The sequence below is a fragment of the Anabrus simplex genome, chromosome 2 (assembly GCF_040414725.1).
Source record: "Anabrus simplex isolate iqAnaSimp1 chromosome 2, ASM4041472v1, whole genome shotgun sequence".
NCBI lineage: Eukaryota > Metazoa > Arthropoda > Insecta > Orthoptera > Tettigoniidae > Anabrus > Anabrus simplex.
Genome location: NC_090266.1, coordinates 1,105,296,230 through 1,105,308,740, shown reverse-complemented (window position 1 = coordinate 1,105,308,740; position 12,511 = coordinate 1,105,296,230). Strand labels below are relative to the sequence as shown.

General features: G+C 44.0%; 1 protein-coding gene across 1 annotated transcript in view; it reads right to left on the bottom strand.

Annotated features, from left to right (window-relative positions):
- Positions 1 to 12,511, bottom strand: part of LOC136863786 (cell adhesion molecule Dscam2) — a 1,545,364-nt gene that overhangs the window by 204,006 nt on the left and 1,328,847 nt on the right. The window lies entirely within an intron of this gene.

The window sequence follows — 12,511 nt, the reverse complement described above, 5'->3', positions numbered from 1 at the left end:
ATTGATGTAATCAATGTCTCTTGTTTAAGTAAGTCCAAACACATATCGGGTCTTTAAATAAGGTTATCTCCTTGTATGCGGGAGTAACAAAGCCGGACATAAACCAGGCCCAGGATATCTGTGTTAAAGTTGAAGTGGATGGCGATTGAAATACAGTAAAACCCTATTAAAACGGTCTTCAAAGGATTATATACTAACCGCATATTAATTGGGACCACTTATTACGCGGAAGACGACCAGGCGGGTGCAGAGTAAAGCAGATATACAAAGTATTGTTGAGTTCCAAGACTGATGAAGCCAGTCATCTAAAATCTCCTCCTAATCCTCGTGTTCAACACATTTTACTTTCAATCGCAGCATCCTCCCAATAACGAATTCGTAGTGATTGAATCACGATTCTTTATTATTGTTTTTAACGTTGACGATGCGCTGAATAATGAATCAGCCGAGCTGTTTCTTATTAAATACGGTATTTTTACGATACTTCCTTAAGATTTCTATTCGATTCGACAAAGGAAGTGCTTTTCGTTGAAGATTAATTTTAATCATATAGAATTTCAACATACCGAGGACACCTTGAGAATGACAAGCGAAATTTTCCAGAAGGAAGGATTGATGGTGTGAGAGAGAAGGGACAACAAAACATCAAACAAGGCTGATAGGGTTCAAGAGTGTAGGTAACGGGACCAATGTTTTGCGAAGTCAACAAGCAAAAGGCGTATTACTTTACAGACCACTGTACCTAATCAGAACAATACGTGGTACGTTGGTACGTAATACGTGGCCCAAGCATTGCTGAAAGTGAATAGAAAATATTCCACGAATGAAGGCATGATTCGAGCGCCGTATACGGGGTACATATAGGCTTTAGATATGAGATGTTCAGGGACCTGAGATAAAGAAAAACGCGTCTTGCGCGGTACAGTATATTAAACGGGCGCGTATTATTGGGGTTTCACTGTGGGCTGCTCTAATCCTGCTTTCATTGCTCTGTTGTGAAAATTAATACGAGAGACGTTTGGTGATTCAAGATAAAGGGAATTATCATAGAGATCATCGGGAAGGAAAGAAGGAAGGGAGGAAGGAGGGAAGGAAGGGACAGATGAGGAAAGACAGAAAAGAGGATGGAAGGAATAGAGAAATGTGGAAAGAAGAGAAAGAGGGAGTATGGGAGGAAGGTGAGAATGTAGGAATAAAGGAAGAGAGGGAGGGAGGAAGGAAGGAAGGAGAAAAGATGAGAAAGAAAGAAAGAAAGAAAGAAAGAAAGAAAGAAAGAAAGAAAGAAAGAAAGAAAGAAAACTGTTCTTTTTCTACAAGTTGCTTAACGTCCCACCGACATAGATAGGTCATATGGCGACGATGGGATAGGAAAGGGCTAGAAGTGGGAAGGAAGCGTCCATGGCCTTAATTAAGGTACAGCCCCAGCATTTGCCTTGTGTTATAATGGGAAACCACGGAAAAACATCTTCAGGGCTGCCGACAGCAGGGTTCGAACCCACTATCTCCCGAATACTAGATACTGCCCAAACTTAAACCATTCCAGCTATCGAGCTCGGTGAAAGAAATATTAAGGAAGGAAGGATGAAAGAAATCAAGGAAGGAAGTAGGAGCACTAGTTTTCAAAGAAGAATTCATTGATAAAAGTGGAATCCTCAGTACAGGCGTGACCCTTTCGACTCAAGATGGAACGGCCGAGTATGGAGAGCTCTGTCAGACATAGACACAGTACTGTTGACTATCTTTATGTGCTCTGTCAGACACAGTACTGTTGGCTATCTTTATGTGCTCTGTCAGCTTGTGTAGAACTTCTTCAAAGTATACGAGGTTGCTAGAAATGGCTTTGGAAGTTGCTCGCCCTTAAGACGACTGTTTGTAAACAAAAATGGGTTGTAAAAGTGGCTGCCCTTGGGTCTCGAACACAAATCCATCAATTTCTATAGAGCGGCATGATACCACTCGTTGGGAACGACCATTGCTAGAGAACCCCAAGTTTCCAACTCATAATGGAACGGATTTATTTGGAGCGCACTATTAGGGCTATGGCCGAAATGTGTGTGGAAATAGATGATATTTCTTGTAGTAGTCGTTCTGGTCCATAGACGTGCCAATCTGGGGAAATAGGAGAATTTGGATTCTAGTCCCTAAGGTCCTCAATCGCATTAAAAGAAGGTTGTTTAAGGAAGATTTTCTTCTAAGACTATTTTTGACCATGAAGAGTACAAGCACATTCTTTCTGCATCACATAATACAACGTTAACTGCTAATTCCTAATGCAGCTTGAGTTTTAATGGCACCCATTAGCACTGAAAGCAGATAACGCTAAGTATCACGTAATTTGTTACTGGCAATAGTAGTCTCTGATTTGCTGACATCCATTAACAGTAATGGACGTTGAATTTGGCGTGATAAAAGCATGTTCTAGTGAAATATATTAAACCTGATAGAAGCTGGCCTATGGCCTCTGCTACCAATACTATACTGTATACTCGTTTTTAAGCTCCCTCTTTTGATCAGTGATAGAGCGACTGCCTCCGGGTCCCAAAATCGTGTGTTCAAACCCGGCAGAGGTACCAGTAGTCGATTTTGTGAAGATCAGAAAAGAGTCTTTGTGGTCTCCATGTCTTTTGCTATTTGTTTTACGTCGCACCGACACAGATAGGTCTTATGGCGACGATAGGACAGGAAAGGCTTAGGAATGGGAAGGAAGCGTCCGCGGCCTTAGTTAAGGTACATCCCCAGCATTTGCCTGGTGTGAAAATGGGAAACCACGGAAAACCATCTTCAGGGCTGCCGACAGTGGGGTTCGAACCCACTATCTCCCGAATACTGGATACTGGCCGCACTTAATCGACTGCAGCTATCGAGCTCGGTGGTCTCCATGTCTTACGACGTCATTGTGTAGAAGTTCCGTGGTGAGATATTTTATTTTACTTCTTATTATTATGCCGACACCCATTGCGGATGTCGACTGTCTTCAGGTTGACTTGCTATTTATTCCCTGCAGCTCGGAACAATGTGGAAGTGCTGGTTTCATATCAGTCACGCAGGCTATATAAAAAATATATTCTTCTTCATCCACGGCCTCTCTTCCTTCCGTTTTACCTTGAACTATAATTTGAACTAGCTGGCCCTTTTTTCTTATAGGTGTTATAAGTGCTGTAAATTTTCTTTTTGATAGTGTGCATGGCTTACAGTTCTTTTTGTAATCCTTTAAGCACTTAGGTGTTGCGTACTTCTAAACATTGTAATCTTTTGCTGAAACTGACTGTGAGTGTCCACACCTTAGCAACGTATAGCAATACTGAGATGGCATAGCACCGAAGTATATGGAGAAGACGACTTACTATCGACCACAATATTATGCGCACTCGAGTTTGGAAGTTGTTTATGAAATAATCTATAGAACTACAGACAATCCAAGAACACCATCAATTTCCTCGTTTCATTTCACGTTGGGTCATGTACATTTGAATTTTTAATTTGAAAATGAAAACCTACAACCTGTTTTCCAGTCATTGACCGGGTCAGGGATGTAATGAATGAAGCAGATATAGGCTATTAGTACGATGGGGTCGCTACTCCCAAGGTGATTTATTAATGACTGATAGATGCTCTGAAATGAGAACGGAGAGTGTTGCTGGAATGAAAGATGACAGGGAAAACCGGAGTACCCGGAGAAAAACCTGTCCCGCCCCCGCTTTGTCCAGTACAAATCTCACATGGAGTATTTGAACCACGAGATCCAGCGGTGAGAGGCCGACGCGCTGCCGTCTGAGTCACGGAGGTTCCTTTATTTATTCATATGTCGTCATTTATTTAATCGTTTTACCCAACAGGGTTGGTTTTACCCACACTCTGCGAGGGATCCCCTCCCCCCTCTTCCGCCTCAAGGACAGTGTCCTGGAGTGTGAGACATTTGGTCGGGGATACAACTTGGTAGGAGGACCAGTAACACACCCAGGCGCCTTAACCGCTCAACTGAACAGGAAAATTGGAAGTAATAGAGAAGGAGGATGGAAGGAAGCTGCCGCTGCTTTAAGCTAGGTACCATCGCGGCATTTGCCTGGAGAAAAAGTGGAGAAACAACGGAAAACCACTTCGAGGATGGCTGAGGATGTAATAAAACCCCTATACTCAGTCGACCTCCCGAGGCTGAGAGGACGCCATTCCAGTCCTCGTTCCACTATTCAAATTTCGTGGCAGAGCCGGTAATCGACCCCGAAATTTCAGCGCTATATTTTGGTATGTTTTATACGTTGATTATACATACATACATACATACATACATACATACATACATACATACATACATACATACATACATACATACAAACATACATAATCATCATTATAGATCGTTATGCCTTTTAGCGTTCAGTCTGCAAGCCTCTGTGAATTTACTAAACGTCGCCACAGTCCTCTATTTGCAACTAGTGCTGTGGCCTTATTTAGTTCTCTACCTCTTATCTTTAAATCGTTAGAAACTGAATCTAACCATCGTCGTCTTGGTCTCCCTCTACTTCTCTTACCATCCATAACAGAGTCCATTATTTTCTTAGGTAATCTATCCTCATCCATTCACATCACATGACCCCACCACCGACGTCGGTTTTTGCGCACAGCTTCATTCATCGAGTTCATTCTTAGGTTTTATCTCCTCATTCCGAGTACCCTCCTGCTATTGTTCCCACCTGTTTGTACCAACAACCATTCTCGATACTTTCATGTTTGTTACCTCTTATGAACAAGATATTCTGAGTCTACCCAGCTTTCGTTCCCGTAAAGCAAAGTTGGTCTAAAAACAGACCGATGTAAAGATAGTTTCGTCTGGGAGCTGACCTACTTCTTACAGAATACTGTTGATCACAACTGCAAGCTCACTGCATTAGAGTATTATAATTGGATGGTTCTAGCGCCTCCTCCTCCTCTGGCTCCCTCCCAGAGGCCTCCTCCTCCTCCTCCTCCTCTGGCCCCCAGAGGCCTCCTCCTCCTCCTCCCGAGGGGCCTTCCCAGGGGCCTCCTCCTCCTCCTCCTCCCGGGAGCCTTCCCAGGGCCCACCTCCTCCTCCTCCCGAGGGGCCTTCCCAGGGGAACACTCCTCCTCCTCCTCCTCCTACCGGGAGCCTTCCCAGGGGCCTGCTCCTCCTCCCGCGGGAAATTTGAATTTGTAAACAAAGCCACGTGCTTTTTGACAGCTGTCATCGACAACAACGCATCGCTAACCTCACTGCTGCCATCTTGACGGGCCTAAACCTCAGTGGTACCAACTTAACCTCACAAGCGCGAGATTTGAATTTGTAAACAAATCCACGTGTTTTTGACAGACAACAACGCATCGCAAACCTCACTGCTGCTATCTTGACGGGCCTAAACCTCAGTGGTACCAATGTAACCTCACAAGCGCGAGATTTGAATTGGTAAACAAATCCACGTGTTTTTTGACAGCCACGTGCTTTTTGACAGACAACAACGTATCACAAACCTCAGTACTGCCATCTTGACGAGCCTAAACCTCAGTGCTACCAACTTAACCTCACTAGCGCGAGATTTTAATTTGTAAACAAATCCACGTGCTTTTTGACAGCTGTCATCCGCCATCTTTAAACTACAGAGCACCGTGCTGCCCTCTTTATCGCAGTAGCTGCAAATTCGTCACCTGTCATCCGCAGTGCTGCTATCTTAACGGGCCTAAACCTCAGTGCTACCAACTTAACCTCACTAGCGCGAGATTTGAATCGGTAAACAAATCCACGTGCTTTTTTGACAGCTGTCATCCGCCATCTTCAATCTATAGAGCACGCACTGTGCGGATCTGTGGTGGCGGATAATTTGAAAAATGCTTTTTGACAGCAGCCATCTTTGAGCACCATGCTGCCCTCTTTAGCCAGATACCATTGAAAAGTTGTGGCAGGCAATTCTACGTGACAGCAGCCATCTTTGAGCACAGTGCTGCCCTGTTTGTGGTGGCGGCAAATTCCACGTGCTCTTGTTTGGAAACAAATCTATGTGCTTTTCTGACAGCTATCATCCGCCATCTTTAATCAACAGAGCACCGTGCTGCACTCTATATGGTGGCGGCAAATTCCACGTGCTCTTGTTTGGAAACAAAGCCACGTGCTTTTTGTCATCCGCCATCTTTAATCTAGAGAGCACCGTGCTGCCCTCTTGCGTCAGCTGACATCCGCCATCTTTAAACTACAGAGCACTATGCTGCTATCTGTAGTAGCGGGTAAATTTGAAAAGTTCTGTCAGCTATCATCCGCCATCTTTAATCTAGAGAGCACCGTTCTGCCATCTTTGTGGTGGTGATAAATTCCACGTGCTCTTGTTTGGAAACAAACTCACGTGCTTTTTTTGACAGCTGTCATCCGCCATGTTTAATCTACAGAGCGCCGTGCTGCACTCTGTGGCGGCGGACAATTTGAAAAGCTGCCAAGAGAGCATCGTGTTGGTATCTTTATTCTTCGACATGTGGTGGCGGCAAATTCCACATCCGCCATCTGAGAGCACCGTGCTGCGCTCTTGATCGTAGTAGCGGACAATTTAAAAGAACATGTTAAGGAATACCTTTGTTCTAGGAGAAGATAAGACTACAGTTCTGAACGGCTTGCGTAAGATAGCGATTGTTATAACCTCCTTTTCCCTGCTCTGTTAAGGTATAGCTTTATCGAATACTTGAAGATTATATTACAAAAGAAGTGATTAACAGTATAATCGAACACTGTACTCGATACAACATGTGATCAGAACATTGATTGATGTGTTTGGGGTGCACCTTCGTTCTAAGAGAATCGAACCCTAGACTGCCGGGTGAGAGGCAAGCACACTAAACCAAACCGTAGGAGCCGGCAATTCTCTTTCTATATAATAATTTCTTGTGGCTATTTCTAGCTAAGTGCAGCCTAAAAATAAATTCTAGTCTTGTTACATCGGGAAGGGTAACTTGCTATATCCTGGTCTTTCAGCGCCAGGAAGGGCATCTAGCCATAAAACAGATTCTTACGATTTATACTCTTGCGTCAGGAGGGGCACTCGGCTGTAAAACATATTTTTAATCCCGGCCCTGTTACGTTAGGAACCACATCTAGCTGTAAAAACAGGAGCTCTAAACATTTACAGTGTTATGCTTTAGGAGCAGGCTATGTGCTCACACCAAGTTACATTTTTGTTCCGCTGCTTAGAACACTGTCTTTGAAGTTGTACCTGTGTAGTTAGAGTGAGGTGAGGAATGCATGCGTTGACTGAAATTGTACGCTAGTCTTCCGGCTGTAGTAACCTTCAGCGAGGACAGTGCGTGTATGATAAGCTACTTGTAACTCACGGAACATTTTCTTAATCTTGTTAGTAAGTCCTTCTGGTGTAAGTTCTTAAGATAAAATATTATGATTGTACGGAGAGGGTATAACCTAGTGCTAGCACATAGCCTACTCCTATTGAAAGAGGTTGCACGGTACCGGCATATAGGCTACTCCTGTTGAAGGAGCCTGTACAAGGTTTGACGTCCCCATCAACAGCGTTATATACCCTTACTTAATGCTGGCTTTTTGCACACCCTCTGGTTATTCGAAACTGCCTAAGAATGTAATATACAACAGTAGGGAGAGGATAAAACCCGGTGCCGGCACATAGCCTACTCCTACCGATGAAGCCTGCACACAGCTTATCGCCTCCATACGACAGATGAATCACCATCAACATCTTGTACTCACAATCATTTTCGAAGGAGTCTGCACAAGGTTTAACGTCCCCATCAACAGCGTTATATACCCTTACTTAATGCTGGCTTTTTGCACACCCTCTGGTTATTCGAAACTACCTGAGAATGTAATAAGCAACAGTAGGGAGAGGGTAAAACTCGGTGCCGGTACATAGCCTACTCCTACTGAAGAAGCCTGCACACAGCTTATCGCCTCCATCCGACAGATGAATCGCCATCAACATCTTGTACTCACAATCATTTTCGAAGGAGCCTGCACAAGGTTTAACGCCCCCATCAACAGCGTTATATGCCCTTACTTAATGCTGGCTTTTTGCACGCCCTCTGGTTATTCGAAACTACCTGAGAATGTAATATGCAACAGTAGGATCGCCTCCATCCGACAAATGAATCACTCTCAACACTCTTGTACCCGCAATCATTCTCGCTACTTCGGGAGATAGCGGGTTCGAACCCCTACTGTCGGAAGCCGTAAAAAAAGCAAATGCTAGGCGAGGGACCTGCGCGATCGTCATAACGTGTAATTACATGATCTAGCCCGATGCGGTCTTAGCTCAATACCTTTAAGTGCCTACAGGTAAGGAATGTCGGCTTCTTGCTTAGCTTAGTACCCTCCCGTTTAAGTCCAGAGGTCGAGGATCGCGCGCTAACTTTCCAAGGCTCGATCCACTGCAGAACTCTTAAATTCTCACACCTCGGCACCAACAGCAGGTTCGATCCCGGCTTAAATACGTCAGCCTGCAGAACTCAGCGTAAGGCACTCAGGAGAGCTCTTGTTGCATAAACATTTCGTTCCAACTGTACTGCAGTTGCCAGCGACTTTCACATCCGCTTGGTAACAAGCAGCATATTTACTCGCTGCAGTCTGCGTGAAGCGCTTACAGTTCTTTGTGTGTGTTTATTACGTGCACATCCCCCGTCTAAGTACTGTCTGCTGTGAATATTATTCTTCAGCCTTCAACTTAAGGTAAGCCTGAACTGTTAGTTACTGTTTGCAAAGCAACTTCTACGCTAGGTAATAAACATCTACATTCATATATTTTCTTTTCTTTTTAGGTACAACTAGAATATTATCATTCGAGTTACAGGCTTGAAAGTACGCATTTTATTCATCCGAGTAACAGTCTGCAGCGCGAACATTTTAAGGTATGTTTCGAACTTTGAGTTGTAAAGATAGCTAGGCTAGCTGATGTACCCTTTTATATATATTCCTACACTACATTCATATATCTTTGTTCTTTTTAGGTACGACCAGAATATTATCATTCGAGTTTCAGGCTTGAACGCACGCATTTTATTCATCCGAGTAACAGTCTGCAGCACGTGCATTTTCAAGGTATGTTTCGAACTTTGAGTTGTAAAGATAGCTAGCCTAGCTGACGTACCCTACACTACATTCATGTATGTTTGTTCTTTTTAGGTACGACCAGAATATTATCATTCGAGTTACAGGCTTGAAAGTACGCATTTTATTCATCCGAGTAACAGTTTGCAGCGCGAACATTTTTAAGGTATGTTTCGAACTTTGAGTTGTAAAGATAGCTAGGCTAGCTGACGTACCCTACACTACATTCATATATGTTTTGTCTTTTTAGGTACGACCGGAATATTATCATTCGAGTTTCAGGCTTGAACGCACATGGCGGATGGCAGCTGTCAAAAAGCACGTGGATTTGTTTACAAATTAAAATCTCGCGCTAGTGAGGTTACGTTGGTAGCACTGAGGTTTAGGCCCGTCAAGATGGCAGTACTGAGGTTTGCGATACGTTGTTTTCTGTCAAAAAGCACGTGGCTGTCAAAAAACACGTGGATTTGTTTACCAATTCAAATCTCGCGCTTGTGAGGTTAAGTTGGTACCACTGAGGTTTAGGCCCGTCAAGATGGCAGCAGTGAGGTTTGCGATGCGTTGTTGTCTGTCAAAACGCACGTGGCTGTCAAAAAACACATGGATTTGTTTACAAATTCAAATCTCGCGCTTGTGAGGTTAAGTTGGTACCACTGAGGTTTAGGCCCGTCAAGATGGCAGCAGTGAGGTTAGCGATGCGTTGTTGTCGATGACAGCTGTCAAAAAGCACGTGGCTTTGTTTACAAATTCAAATTTCCCGCGGGAGGAGGAGCAGGCCCCTGCGAAGGCTCCCGGGAGGAAGAGGAGGAGTGGGCCCCTGGTAAGGCCCCTCGGGAGGAGGAGGAGGAGGTGGGCCCTGGGAAGGCTCCCGGGAGGAGGAGGAGGAGGAGGCCCCTGGGAAGGCCCCTCGGGAGGAGGAGGAGGAGGGGGAGGAGGAGGAGGAGGAGGAGGAGGAGGCCTCTGGGAGGGAGCCAGAGGAGGAGCAGGCGCTAGAACCATCCAAATATACTACTCATTAGCTATACTACACCTTGATTCAATCTCACTATGTTACCTTCCTGGACGAACACACATCCTAAATACTTGAAAATATCTACCTGTTCCCGCTTTGTATCACCAATATTCGTTGGCTGAATGGTCAGCGTACTGGCCTTCGGTTCAGAGGGTCCCGGGTTCGATTCCCGGCCGGGTCGGGGATTTTAACCTTCATTGGTTAATTCCAATGACCCGTGAACTGGGTGTTTGTGCTGTCCCCAACATCCCTGCAACTCACACACCACACATAACACTATCCTCCACCACAATAACACGCAGTTACCTACACACGGCAGATGCCGCCCACCCTCATCGGAGGGTCTGCCTTACAAGGGCTGCACTCGGCTAGAAATAGCCACACGAAATTATTATTAACACCAATGTGACATTCAGTTCTCTTAGATTTCTTACCTACTAACATCAGTTTAGTCTTGGAAAGGCTAATTTTCATACCATACTCATTGCAAGATATTAGACTGCAGGCTTTCTGTACAATCTGCCATTAAGACCAAGTCGTCAGCATAGGCCAGACTGCTTACTACATTTCTACCTGCCTGAATCCCTCCCTGGTATTTTATACCTTTCAGCAGATCATCCATGTAAACTACGAACAACAAAGGTGAAAGATTACAGACTTGTCTAACCCCTGTAAGTACCATGAACCAAGAACTCATTCTACCATCAATTCTCACTGAAGCCCAATTGTCAACATAAATTCCTTTGATTGATTTTAATAATCTACTTTTAATTCCAGTCCCCCATTATGGCGAACTTTTTTTCCCTCGGTACCCTGTCATATGCTTTCTCTAGATCTACGAAACATAAACACAACTGCCTATTCTCTCGTAACATTTTTCAATTATCTGGCGCATACCGAAAATCTGATCCTGACAGCCCCTCTGTGGTCTGAAACCACACTCGTTTTCATCCAACTTCCTCTCAACGACTGATCACACCCTCCCTTCCAAGATGCCAGTGATTACTTTGCCTGGTATACTAATCAATGAGATACCTCGGTAGTTTTTGTAATCCTTTCTGTTCCCTTGCTTATAGGTAGGTGCAATTACTGCTTTTTTGTCCAATCTGAAGGTACCTTATCAACACACTATGCTAATCTTACTACTCCATGAAGCCATTTCATCCTTGCCTTCCCACTATACTTCACCATTTCAGGTCTAATTTCATCTATTCCTGCTGCTTTATGACAATGGAGTTTATTTACCATCCTTTTCACATGCTCAAGCGTAATTTCACCAAAATAATTTTCCTCCTCCCCATGAGCTCGGTTGTTCGCGACACTACCAGGAAGATTTCCTTTTACGTTGTGAAGATATTCAAAATATTCCCTCCACCTCTCCAGTGAATCCCTGGGCTCTATTACGAGTTCACCTGAATTACCCAAAACACTGTTTATTTCCTTTCTCCCTTCCTTCCTCAGATTCTTTGTTACTGTCCAGAATGGCTTCCCTGCTGCTGGACCCAGCCTTTCCAGGTTCGTTTCGCTCTATTTCTTCCATCTACGTACAGTTCACTTCCTGCATCAGCCCATGTTTGGTGCCATTTTTGATAAGCTTTCTTTATACTTTTACAAGTTGCTCTCACTTCATCATTCCACCAAGATGTTCGCTTTTTTCCATCATTACACACAGTTATTCCTAGACATTCCCTTGCTGTTTCTACTACAGCATCCATGTATGTCACCCATTCTCTTTCCATATCCTGAACCTGCTTACTGTCCACTGTTGGTACTTCTCACTAATCTAACCATGTACTTCTGTCTAGCTTCCCAGTCCTGGAGATTTTCTACCCTTATTCTTTTGCAGACAGATTTAATTTTCCCTATCCTTGCCCTACAGATACTTAGTTCACTGCAGATCAGATTGTGGTCGGTATCATCGAAAAATCCCCGGAAAACCCTTACATTTCTGACACATTTCTTGAATTCGAATTCGGTTAAGATATAGTCTATTATGGATTTGGTACCCCTAGCCTCCCATGTGTATCGGTGAATAGCCTAATGCCTGAAGAATATGTTCGTAACTGCTAAACCCATACTGACACAGAAGTCCAGTAAATGCTTCCCATTTTTATTAGCTTCTATATTTTCCCCAATGTACCAATCACCATTTCGTATCCTTCAGTTCTATTTCCAACTCTCGCATTGAAATCGCCCTTTAGCACTATCCTATCCTTGCTGTTGACCCTGACTACGATGTCACACAATGCTTCATAAAACTTGTCAACTTTATCCTCATCTGCATCCTCACATGGTGAATACACTGAGACACTTCTCGTCCTAATTCCTGCAGCTGCCAAATCAACCCACATCATTCGCTCATTTACGTGCCTAACAGAAACTATGTTGCATGCAATAGTATTCCTGACTAAAAGCCCTATCCCACACTCTGCCCTTCC